At 41.9% G+C, this 12,098-nt stretch overlaps 1 long non-coding RNA gene across 1 annotated transcript in view; it reads left to right on the forward strand.

The window, feature by feature from the left end:
- Positions 1 to 12,098, forward strand: part of LOC110257788 — a 48,157-nt gene that overhangs the window by 9,695 nt on the left and 26,364 nt on the right. The window contains exon 2 of the long non-coding RNA XR_002340759.1: positions 4,322 to 4,420. This is a non-coding gene — a long non-coding RNA (uncharacterized LOC110257788). The remainder of the gene's footprint in view (positions 1 to 4,321; positions 4,421 to 12,098) is intronic.

The raw sequence follows: 12,098 nt of genomic DNA on the forward strand, positions 1-12,098 counted from the left end.
ATGCAGGAAAAGTGACCTTCTGAGGGTTCCTGTTAACGAACCCAACTAGTATCCGTAAGGATGTGGGTTCAATCCCTGGCCTCTCTCAGTGGGTTAAGGATCTGGCGTTGCCATGAGCGGTGGTGCAGGTCCCAGACGCGGCTCGGATCTGGTGTTGCTGTGGCTGTGGTGTAGGCTGGCGGCTGTAGCTCTGATTCAGCCCCTAGCCTGGGGACTTCCATATGCTGCGGGGGTGGCTCTAAAAAGCAAAAAAAAAAAAAAAAAAAAAAAAAACCTTCTGGAACTTCTGAGGTTAGGTCATAAGACTTTTAGTTTTCACCTAGGTCCCTCACTCTCTGAGCCTTCGGCTGCCAGGTAAGAGCTCCAGCTACCCTGAGACTGCCATGCCTCAGAGTTCCCTTGCCCAACAGTCTCATCTGAGCCCAGCCTTCCAGTCTTCCCACTAAGGTGTCAGACATGTGAGTGGAAGCCTTCTCGGACCCTCCAGTCCAGCCTCATCCACCGGCTGAGCACAGCCTCAATCATGTGGAACCGAAGAATCATCCAGCCAAACCCTGGCAGAATTCTTTTTTTGTTGTTTTTGTCTTTTTTTGCCATTTCTTGGGCCGCTTCCACAGCATGTGGAGGTTCCCAGGCTAGGGGTCTAATCAGAGCTGTAGACGCCGGCCTACACCAGAGCCACAGCAACGCGGGATCCGAGCTGTGCCTACAACCTACACCATAGCTCACGGCAACGCCGGGTCCTTAACCCACGGAGCAAGGCCAGAGATCGAACCTGCCACCTCATGGTTCTTAGTCGGATTCGTTAACCACTGCGCCACGACGGGAACTCCAACCCTGGCAGAATTCTTAACTCCCAAAATTGTGAGATATGATAAAACAGTTGTTTGAAGCCACTCAGTTCTTTGGAAGCTTGTTACACAGTCATAGATAATTAGAACCCCCAGAAAGAGCAATCTGTATTTCTCCAAAGCCCTGCCTGGGTGCCTGGAGAAGCAACTCACCTCTCTGAATACTCTGTTAGAGAATATTATCCGTCCCTTGAAGGAAAGCTAGACAACTCTGAGAAAACCAACTTCTGGCGAGCCCCTCCATCCCCACATCAGGGGCAGAGGTTGTGGGATAGAGGAAGGCTGTCGTCACTGGAGAGTCTGCCAGCCTTCTCGGGTCACTCGCTCACTGAGGACACAGATTTCGTAATGCTGACAGCCAGTTTGAGGTCAGGAGTCAGAGGACTCTGGCAGGCCCTTGAGCAACTATAAGCATTTCAACTCTTTCCTATTTTTTTGTTTTTAAAGGGCTGCATATGGAAGTTCCCAGGCTAGGGGTTGAATCGGAGCTGCAGCTGCCAACCCACGCCACAGCCACAGCCATGCCAGATCCAAGCCGCATCTGCAACCTACCCCGCAGCTCACGGCAATGCTGGATCCTTAACCCACGGAGCGAGGCCAAGGATGGAACCCACATCCTCATGGATACCAGTTGGATTTGTTTCTACTGCACCACAAAGGGACCTTCCCATTTCAACTCTTAAGGACTTCCAAGTGGTTGACTCTTAAAGAAAAACGTAACAAACATGACTTAATCTTCCCGATGGTAGGAAGCTGAGCCTGAATTACAACAGTGTTATCTGTCCCTGACCTTGTTCCAAAGGAACCTAAAGAGGAAGGAGAGGCCCGTTCACTAGTGGCACTTTCTAGCCGGGTCTCATTCACATTTCAAAGTGCTCTAGGAGAAGATTCATCATGATGATTATTTTGTAATATACAGAAATATTGAATCGCCATGTTGTGCACCTGTTATTCACGTGGTGGTGTGGGTCAATTATACTTCAATAAAAAAAAATAGAGAAAAACCCAGACGCCTAACATCCTTGAGTGCACTTCAAGGTTTAACCCGAGGAGTTCCCGCCGTGGCGCAGTGGTTAACGAATCCGACTAGGAACCATGAGGTTGCAGGTTCCATCCCTGGCCTTGCTCCATGGGTTAAGGATCCGGCGTTGCCGTGAGCTGCGGTGTAGGTTGCAGACACGGATCAGATCCCGAGTTGCTGTGGCTCTGGCGTAGGCTGGTGGCTACGGCTCCGATTAGACCCCTAGCCTGGGAACCTCCATATGCCGCGAGAGCGGCCCTAGAAAAGGCAAAAAGACAAAAAAGAAAAAAAAAAAGAAAGAAAGAAAGAAAATTAATTGCTTGTATCCACACACACAAAAGCACCCTAGTGGAAATATCCTCACTCTAGTCCCAGCTCAGCCATTAACCTGCCCTGGGGACCTCCTGCAAGGCATCCCATCTCTCTGGGCCTCAGTCTTCTCATATGTAAAATAGACAAGTCTCTTAGCAGTAACTAGCCTGTTAGAAGCTCCAAGAGTTGGCGCTCCAAGGTAGTGACAGACAGGCGAGAGGTAGTGTTGAAAATACTAAGATGACTTCAGCAGAAGTGCAAGAGCACGCCTGCGTCTCATTGACTTCGGGTCCACAAATCCCGACCTCTGTCTTCTCCCCCTTCTCTGTCTTCCCTCCCATCCCTGGTGTCAGGTTGTATTTGGTTCTGAGACTTTGATTCCATCCATCAATAAATATGCTGATGGAAGGCATTCATCAAAGTCCCCAGATTCAGATTTTCTCATTTCCTATTCTCACATACCCTTCACAACCACACTCCTGCATTTCTCATTTCCTTCCACTGCCTACACTTACCCGCCCTCTCTTAGGTAAGTGGTTCTCCCTGGGAATGGGAGTGAGGGTGGAGTCCTACAGGACATTTTGTGAACTATGTGGTGGTATTTTTGATTGTCACAATAATTGAGGGGTGGGTACGACGGGCAGACAGGGTTTGGGGTTGCTAATTCCTGGAGAGCTCATGACAGTCCCATTTTTTTGTGTGTGTGTCTTTTTGCCATTTCTTGGGCCACACCTGCGGCATATGGAGGTTCCCAGGCTAGGGGTCTAATCGGAGCTGGAGCCACCGGCCTACACCAGAGCCACAGCAACACGGGATCCGAGCCTCGTCTGCGATCTACACCACAGCTCACGGCAACGCCAGGTCCTTAACCCACTGAGTGAGGCCAGGGATGGAACCCGCAACCTCATGGTTCCTAGTCAGATTCGTTAACCACTGCGCCACGACGGGAACTCCAAGACAGTCCTATCTTTTGAATGTCCTGCTAGATACTCATGAAGGTGAACAGACTACTTAAAATGATCAAGAACTGTGAAAATGGAATTCCCATTGTGGATCAGCAGGTTAAGAACCGACATAGTGCCTGTGAGGATGTGGGTTGGATCCCTGACCTCGCTCAGTGGGTTAAAGATTCTGTTTGCCACAAGCTGTGGCGTAGGCCGGCAGCTGCAGCTCTGATTTGGTCCCTTGTCTGGGAACATCCATATGCTGCAGGTGCGGCTGTAAAAAGAAAAAAAAAATGATCTGAGTTTATACCCTAACTCCATATTATATAAAAACACCAAATCATTTCCTACAGTTTACATGAAAACTGAAGTTTTCCGGAGTGCAACTATCGTGTTAATCAAGAGAAGACTATATTTTGCCTCGAATTTTATCCAGAGTTATTCACGACTTGGAAAATCACACCTCTATGGTAACATACCATTGTGGTATTTGAGGGGCTGATACAACACACCTTTATCAGTTGGCATTTTCAGGTAGAGGCAATTGAGGTCATTTGTCTTCCAGGATAATCATGACTCAGCGTATATTGAAATGTACTTTATTTTCTTAAAAAGTATAGTTCTTATGCCCTTGATATTGCAGTTTGGACATTGCACTCATCTTTTCAAATTATGTGCATATGTAGGTTATTTACCCACAAATTCCATTTCAGGGTAATAAAAGAGTGTTACAAAATATTTGTATTATTAAGTCATTAAAGTCATTATAGGAGTTCCCACTGTGGCTCAGTGGTAGTGAACCAGACTAGTATCCATGAGGATGCGGGTTTGATCCCTGGCCCCACTCAGTGGGTTAAGGATTCGGAGTTGCTGTGAGCCTGCAGTGTAGGTTACAGAGGTGGCTCGGATCTGGCGTTTTTGTGGCTATGGCGTAGGCCGGCCGCTGCAGCTCCAATTCGACCCCTAGCCTGGGGACTTCCATATGCCACGGGTGTGGCCCTAAAAAGACAAAAAAAAAAAAAAAAAAAAAGATGACCCCCAATGACCCCTGGCTGCTGGCATTCATACCTTTGTATAGGCTCCTCCCACATTAAATGAGATTAACCTGTATAACCAATAGGATATTGTGAAAACGATGGAGTACTTTTAAGGGTGGGTCATAAATGCCTCTACAGATTCTCTCTCTCTCTCAGATCACTTGAAGCCTGCTGCCCTGTGATGAGGACACATAAGCACCCCTATGGAGGTGAGCAACTGAGGCATCCTGCCAGCAACAAGAACCTTGACAGCCTGTAAGTAAGCTACCTTGGTAATGAATCCTCCAGTCTTAGCCAAGGCTTCAGATGACGGCAAGCATAGCTGATTTTCTTGACTACAATCTCGTGAAGGACCTCGTGTTTTCATCTCCTAGTTAAACTATTCCAGATTCACGACCTGTATCAACTGTATGAGAGAAATATTTCTTGTTATTTTAAGCTACGAAGTTTGGGGATATTTTGCCAGGGAGGACTGACCTTTTTGTTTTGGGGGTGGGGGGGGCGCTGTACCTGTGGCATATGGAAGTTTCCAGGCTAGGGGTCCAATCAGAGCCTATGCCACAGCGACAGCCACGTGGGATCCAAGCTGTGTCTGCAACCTACCCATAGGTCTTGGCAATGCCAGATCCTTAACGCACTGAGCGAGGCCAGGGATCGAACCTGCAACCTCATGGATACTAGTCGGGTTTCTTTCTGCTGAGCCACAGTGGGAACTCCAGACCTTATTTTTTTAATTGAGGTATAGTTGATTTTCAATGTTGAGTATATATAATATACATATTCTTTTTCATATTCTTTTCCATTAAAGGTTATCATGCGTTATTGAATATAGTTCTATGTGCTACACGATGGGTCCTTGTTTATATATTTTGTATATAGTAGTGTGTATACTATAGTATATTAATCCAAAAGTCCTAATTTATCCCTCCTCTCACCTTCTCCTTTGGTAACCATAGGATTGTTTTCTATTTCTGTGAGTCTATTTCTGTTTTATATATAAGTTCATTATCCTTTTTTAAATCATTTATGTATATATATATATATTTTTTTTTCTGCTGTACAGCATGGTGACCCAGTTACACTTACATGTATACATTTTTTTTCTCCCATTATCATGCTCCATCATAAGTGACTGGACAGAGTTCCCAGTGCTACACAGCAGGATCCCATTGCTAATCCATCCCAAAGGCAACATTCTGCATCTCTTTACCCCAGGCTCCCAGTCCCTCCCACTCCCTCCCCTTCCCCCTTGGCAACCACAAGTCTCTTCTCCAAGTCCATGATTTTCTTTTCTGTGGAAAGATTTCTTTGTGCCATATATTAGATTCCAGCTATAAGTGATATCATATGGTATTTGTCTTTGTCTTTCTGACTTACTTCACTCAGGATGAGTCTCCAGTTCCATCCATGTTGCTGCGAATGGCATTATTTCATTCTTTTTTATGGCTAAGTAGTATTCCACTGCTTATATACACATCTTCTTTATCCAGTCATCTACTGATGGACACTTAGGTTGCTTCCATTTCTTGGCTGTTGTAAGTAGTACTGCTATGAACATTGGAGTGCATTACCTTTTTTTTTTTTTAAATTTAACTTTATTGAAGTATAGTTGATTTACAATGCTGTGTTAATTTCTGCTGTACCGCAAAGTGATTCAGCCATATATATATATTCATATCCATTCCCATATAGGTTGTCACAGAACATTGAGTAGGTTTTCCTATGCTATACAGCAGGTCCTCTAGATTATCCATTCCATATACAAAAGTCTTCCTTTGCCATTCCCAAACCCTAGTCCATTCCCCCTTCCCCTCCCCCCCTCCTTCCTCTTTGGTGACCATACATTTGTTTTCAAAGTCTGTGAGTCTGTCTCTGTTTTGTAAATAAGTTTATTTGTATCATTTAAAAAATTCCACATATAAGTGATATCATATGGTAGCATATAACTTTTTGAATTAGAGCTTTCCTCTTTTCCATATTTTCTGGATATATGCCCAGGAGTGGGATTGCTGAATCATATGGTAATTCTTTGTTTGTATGTTTGTTTTTAGGGCCACACGCATGGTGTATGGAGATTCCCAGGCTAGGGGTTGAACTGGAGCTACAGCTGCTGGCCTACGCCACAGCCACAGCAACGGGGGATCCCAGCCATGTCTGTGACTTACACCACAGCCCACAGCAACACCAGATCCCTGATCTACTGAGCAAAGCCAGGAACTGAACCAGCATCCTCATGGATACTAGTCAGACTTGTTTCTGCTGCACCACAACGGGAACTCCTGGTAATTCTATTTTTAGTTTTTTAAGGAATTCTCCAGACTGTTCTCCACAGTGGATGAACAAATTTACATTCCCACCAACAGTGTAGGAGGGTTGCCTTTTCTTTCTACCCTCTCTGGCATTTATTATTTGTGGACATTTTCATGAAGACCGGTCAGGCTGGTGTGAGGTGATACCTCATTGTGGTTTTGATTCGCACTTCTCTAATAATCAGTGATGTTGAACATTGTTTGCATGTGCTTTTTGGCCATCTGTAGGTCTTCTTTGGAGAAATGTCTATTGAGGTCTTCTGCCCATTTTTTGATTAGGTTCTTTGTTTTTTAAAATATTGAGTTGTATGAGCTGTTTGTGTATTTTGTAAATTAAGCCCTTGTTGGCAGCATCAAATTTGTGAATATCTTCTCCCATTCAGTAGGTTGTCTTTTCACTTTATTGATGGTTTCCTTTGCTGTGCAAAAGCTTCTAAGTTTGATTAGGTCCCATTTGTTCATTTTGGGTTTTACTCCCAATTGCCTTGAGAGACCCATCTAAGAAAACATTGTTACAATTTATGTCAGAGAATGTTTTGCCTGTATTCTCTTCTAGGAGTTCTATGGTGTCATGTCTTATATTTAAGTCTTTAAGCCATTTTGAGTTTATTTTTGTGTATGGTGTGAGGGAACGGTCTGACTTCATTGATTTACATGTGGCTGATAGACTGACTTGTTATGCCTTTCCTAGATTCTCAATCTCTCCTTAATAGAATATAAGCTCCAAAGGGCATAAACCTTGTCTGTTTTGTTCATTACTGTATCCCCCATGTGTAGAACAAGGCCTGGCACATGGCAGCTGCCAAATATTAATTGAATGAATGAATGAACTTTGGCAAAAGAGATGTAAATTCTCAGAAGGCAAATATGACCATCATGATTTATAAACAATATGATTATCTAGATAGATAATCCAAGGCAATCAATTGAGAAACCATTAGAACCCATGAAAATAATTCAGCAAGTTGGCAAAATATAATAGCAACATACAAAAAGCATTAATGCTTTTATATGCCAACAATAATCTACTAGGCAATGTAATAGATTTTAAAAAGACCACAGTCACAACAACTCCTAGAGCTATAAATTGCCTGGGGAAAATCTAATAATAAATGCACAAAGAAAAGAAAAGAGGAAAAGAAGAAAAATTGAAAAGTTTACTGACAAAAATAGAAGAATATCTGAATGGAGCGATAGTATGTTATATTTCACTATGGTAAAGCTCAATATTGTAAAGGTGTCAATGACTTTAAAAGTCTATAAATTTAATCCCAATCAAAATCTTAATGGTAGCTTTTACAAAACTCACCAAATTGATTTTAAAATCTCACTTGGAAGAGCAAATGTTCAAGAATAGCTGAGACAATTTTGGAAAAGAACAGTGGGAGGAGACTTGCCCTATCAGATATGAAAATGTACCATAGAGGTGTGGTAATTAAAATGATGTGGTAATGGAAATAACATTGACAAATGGATCATTGGATCAGAATAAAGAGTCCAAAATAGATCTAAATATATATATGGGAATTCGGGGTTTGTTTTTGTTTTTGCCTTTTAGGGCTGCACCTGCGGCACATGGAAGTTCCTTGGCTAAGGGTTGAATCAGAGCTACAGCTGCTGGCCTACACAACAGCCACAGCAACGCTGGATCCCTGACCCACTGAGGGAGGCCAGGGATCAAACCCACATCCTTATGGATACTAGTCAGATTCATTTCTGCTGTGCTGCAATGGGAACTCTGGGAATTTAGTTTTTAACAAAGGAGAAAGGATAAAATATTAATAAATGGTCTTAGGAAAACTGGTTATCCATTTAGGAAAAAAATTAAGTTAGAAATTACCTCACAACTTTCAGAAAAGTAAATTTCAGATCAATTAAAGGCCTGAACATAAAATATAAAGTTATAAAAAAGAAATATAGGGGAGCATAAAATAGCATAGTCATAAAACATAAAGACACAGGTAAATTAATCTGATTGAATCAAAAACATAAAACACCTCTAAGACAAAAACATGAAAACAAAAGTACCTCATAATCGTCAGTACCATCAGATTACTGAAATTCTTTATTTTATGAATTGAATATTAAAAATTATTTTGACAGGTTTTGTTTTGTGCTTTAGGGCAATGAAGAAACAATCTTTGTTTTATGTTTCAAGACAGTAATGCCTCTTTATTGGGGGCTGTTTAAAAATTACAGCCTTTATTTTCATGGGTCGAGAATCTTGTAAAACAATAAATGTGGGGATTCTCAGAATGGCTGAGTGAAGAGCTTGGAAGACACTCTCCCCCAAAAAATCCAATAATAAAACCTGGAAAAATGATCAAAAAACAATCCCTAGGGACTCTAGAAGACAATACCAAACACTTATTTCCAAGAGCCATCAATGTAGAAGGCTTAGTAAATGGTTCCCTTAGACCAATTTTCCCTGACAGAAATTCAGCATTTGATTATGCTTTCAATTTATTTTTTATTTTACTTTATTTTATTTTATTTTATTTTATTTTATTTTATTTTATTTTATTTTATTTTATTTTATTTTATTTTATATGTATGCTTTCAATTGAGATTTTTCCTCTTTGTACCAGGTCAGGGTACCTAGTGGATAGTCAATAAGTGTATCTTAAATAAATCTATTTTATACCAGCTCTACATTAGGATGATGGGGCTGCTCAGAAAGTAAATAGTATCAGTTGGACAGAGCCAGTCTTGAGATTTAGCCAACATAGCCAGGCTTATAATGCTGTTGTAGAAAAAGACCATGAGAGAGGGATGACTTTGATAACTGGCTCTAATAAAGCCCATCATTCACTCTACAAGTGCCAACCACAAAGCACTGAAGAGGTGGAAGTGAACATGGCATCATTCTTAGCAATGCATATAGCATGCACTCCTGGTGTTTCTCCAAGTGTCTGAATTTCCTTTTCTGATGAGGACATTGTCGGATTGGATCAGGGCCCACCCTAACAAACAGCCATATTCACCTCTTTAAAGGCCCTATCTCCAACTAGAGCCGAATTCTTAGATACTAGGCACTGGGGGACTCAACATATGAATTTGAGAGAGAGACAGTTCAGCCCAAGACATCAAGTTCTGTGAGAATGCAGATCATGAAAATGAGAACCATTGCAATACCAATGCTAGCAAGTCTGAAAAAGAAGGCTCAACTACTGTGTTATTTTAGGCAGATGAAGACCACACACAACTGGATTAGTGAGGTAAATAACCCAAACAAGACCTATTATACAATATAAAGAATTTGGGTTTGGGCATGGTACACAGAAGGGTGTGTGAATGCACATATGGAAGCCGAAGTCCTGGATGAGATTGGTGAGTGCTTTGAAATTCATTTAAAAATCTCCCTTAAAGATACCACTGCTCAGTTGACAGTAACAGCCACTGAATTAGCTTGAGCATATCACATCAATGAACATGCATTATTATTCCTTTGATTACTATATGAAACTGACTAAAGTTACATATCCTGATTCAGAGGCTGCAACTATAGGCAAATAAAAGGGAGACATTTTGATAACAGATTTAGTCCCTTATAGCATAGATCTGATTCTGTCAGATTCTTATCAACGATCAGGCTTTTCACAGTGTATCAAAGGATGAGTCTGATCTCGGCAAGAAAAATTCATCCATTGGTTTTTAGGGTTAGGGAAAACTCATCCATTTAGTTTTTAGGTATTTCAATTTTCTTTTAAAAATGGAGTTTTGGGAGTACCCATCATGGCTCAGTGGGTAATGAACCCGGCTAGTATCCCTGAGGACATGGGTTTGATCCCTGGCCTTGCTCAGTGGGTTAAGAATCTGGCATTACCATCAGATGTGGTGTAGGTTGCAGACGCGGCTCGGATCGTGTGTTGCTGTGGCTGTGGTATAGGCTTGGAATTTCCATATGTCACCAGTGTGGCCCTGAAAAGACAAAAGACAAAAACATAAAATAAAACTGGAGTTTCATATATTGCCTTTTTTTTTTGGCTGTGCCCATGCCATGCAAAAGTTCCCAGGCCAGGGATCGAACCTGTGCCACAGTAGTGACAAAGTCAGATCCTTAACCTGCTGAGCCACTAGGAACTTCTTATTTTGTCTTTTTGATATCCATGAGGATGTTCATGAAACCACAGAAAGCTGAACAATACAAACTAGATATTACACATCTATTTGTATATTCAGCAGACAGTACACATGTAAATTGTGAAAATTCCATTCAGTCTATAAACCTACTCAAGAAAATGAAAGTACTACCATATAATCCAGCAATATCACTCCTGGGCATATAACTGGACAAAACTATAATTCAAAAAGATACATGCACCCCCATGTTTATTGGAGCACTATTCACAATAGCCAAGACATGGAAACAACCTAAATGTCCATCGACAGATGAATGGATTAAGATGTGGTATATATATACAATGGAATACTATGCAGCCATAAAAAGAACAAAATAATGTCATTTGCAGCAACATGGATGGAACTAGAGACTCTCATACTAAGTGAAGCAAGTCAGAAAGAGAAAGACAAATACTATATAATACCATTTATATTATGGCATCTAAAATCTGGCACAAATGAACCTATTTATAGAACAGGAACAGACTCACAGACACAGAGAAGAGACTTATGTTTGCCAAGGGGGAGGGGGGAGGGAGTGGGATGGACTGGGAGTTTGGAGTTAATAGATGCAAACGATTACATTTAGAATGGATAAGCAATGAGGTCCTACTATATAGCACAGGGAACTATAGCCAGTCTCTTGGGAGAGACCATCATGGAAGTAAATCAACTATAATTAAAAAAAAAGTAAACAAAACCTAAACCAAGCCAAACAACATCGGAGTGGAGTGAGAGATTTTTCACTCTTTATAAATTAAAATTGTCATTGGGCAGGGGGCCAAGGGTTTGTATATGCTGGTCTTTAAGGAGTGGGAGGGATGAGGTAGCTGGAGTTGGTGATTAATGAGGACCTAGTCTTTTTCTTGGGAGAGAATACATAGGTTAACTTATAAGAAAATAGGTTCATTTCCTGGGTTCTGCCTTCAGGAGGGAACTACATCCCATCTTTGAAGGAAACCCACAACTCCCCCGCCCCCAGAGCCAGGAGTCAAAACCTGGCTTCAGGTCCAGGCAGGAAGCCCTTCCCTTCAAGCCTTTGTACTTGGACTCCATTGAACAGCTTTGCTATCCTGCGGTTCAGGAACTGTTCTTTCCTCAGCTCTCTGCTACAGACTGTGAAGTGAAGAGGAGCACCGGAGAGGAAGTCAGGAGACGGAATTGTTCATGCATCAACTCACTCCCTGCCCCTTACCCCCTAACTCTACCCTTTTCCCTGCCTTGCTAAGAGATCTAGCTGCAAAATGGGGCTGATGATGCATGCCTGGGCTGTTGAGAGGATTAACTGCAATTCTAAGTGAAGTACCCAATCCCCAGACTCTCAGTGCCCATTGGTTCTATGGGAATCAGGAGCTGCCTGGCCTCAGCTCTTGAAAACCCTTTTCCCTCCTTTCCATCCGCAATGAACATAATACTAAATATTTACCACTGACATATATTAACATAAAATATTACATATTACAAACGTATATTTCAGTCCCCCCAACATCCTTTAGATTTCG

This window comes from Sus scrofa, chromosome X (genome assembly GCF_000003025.6).
Source record: "Sus scrofa isolate TJ Tabasco breed Duroc chromosome X, Sscrofa11.1, whole genome shotgun sequence".
Lineage (NCBI taxonomy): Eukaryota > Metazoa > Chordata > Mammalia > Artiodactyla > Suidae > Sus > Sus scrofa.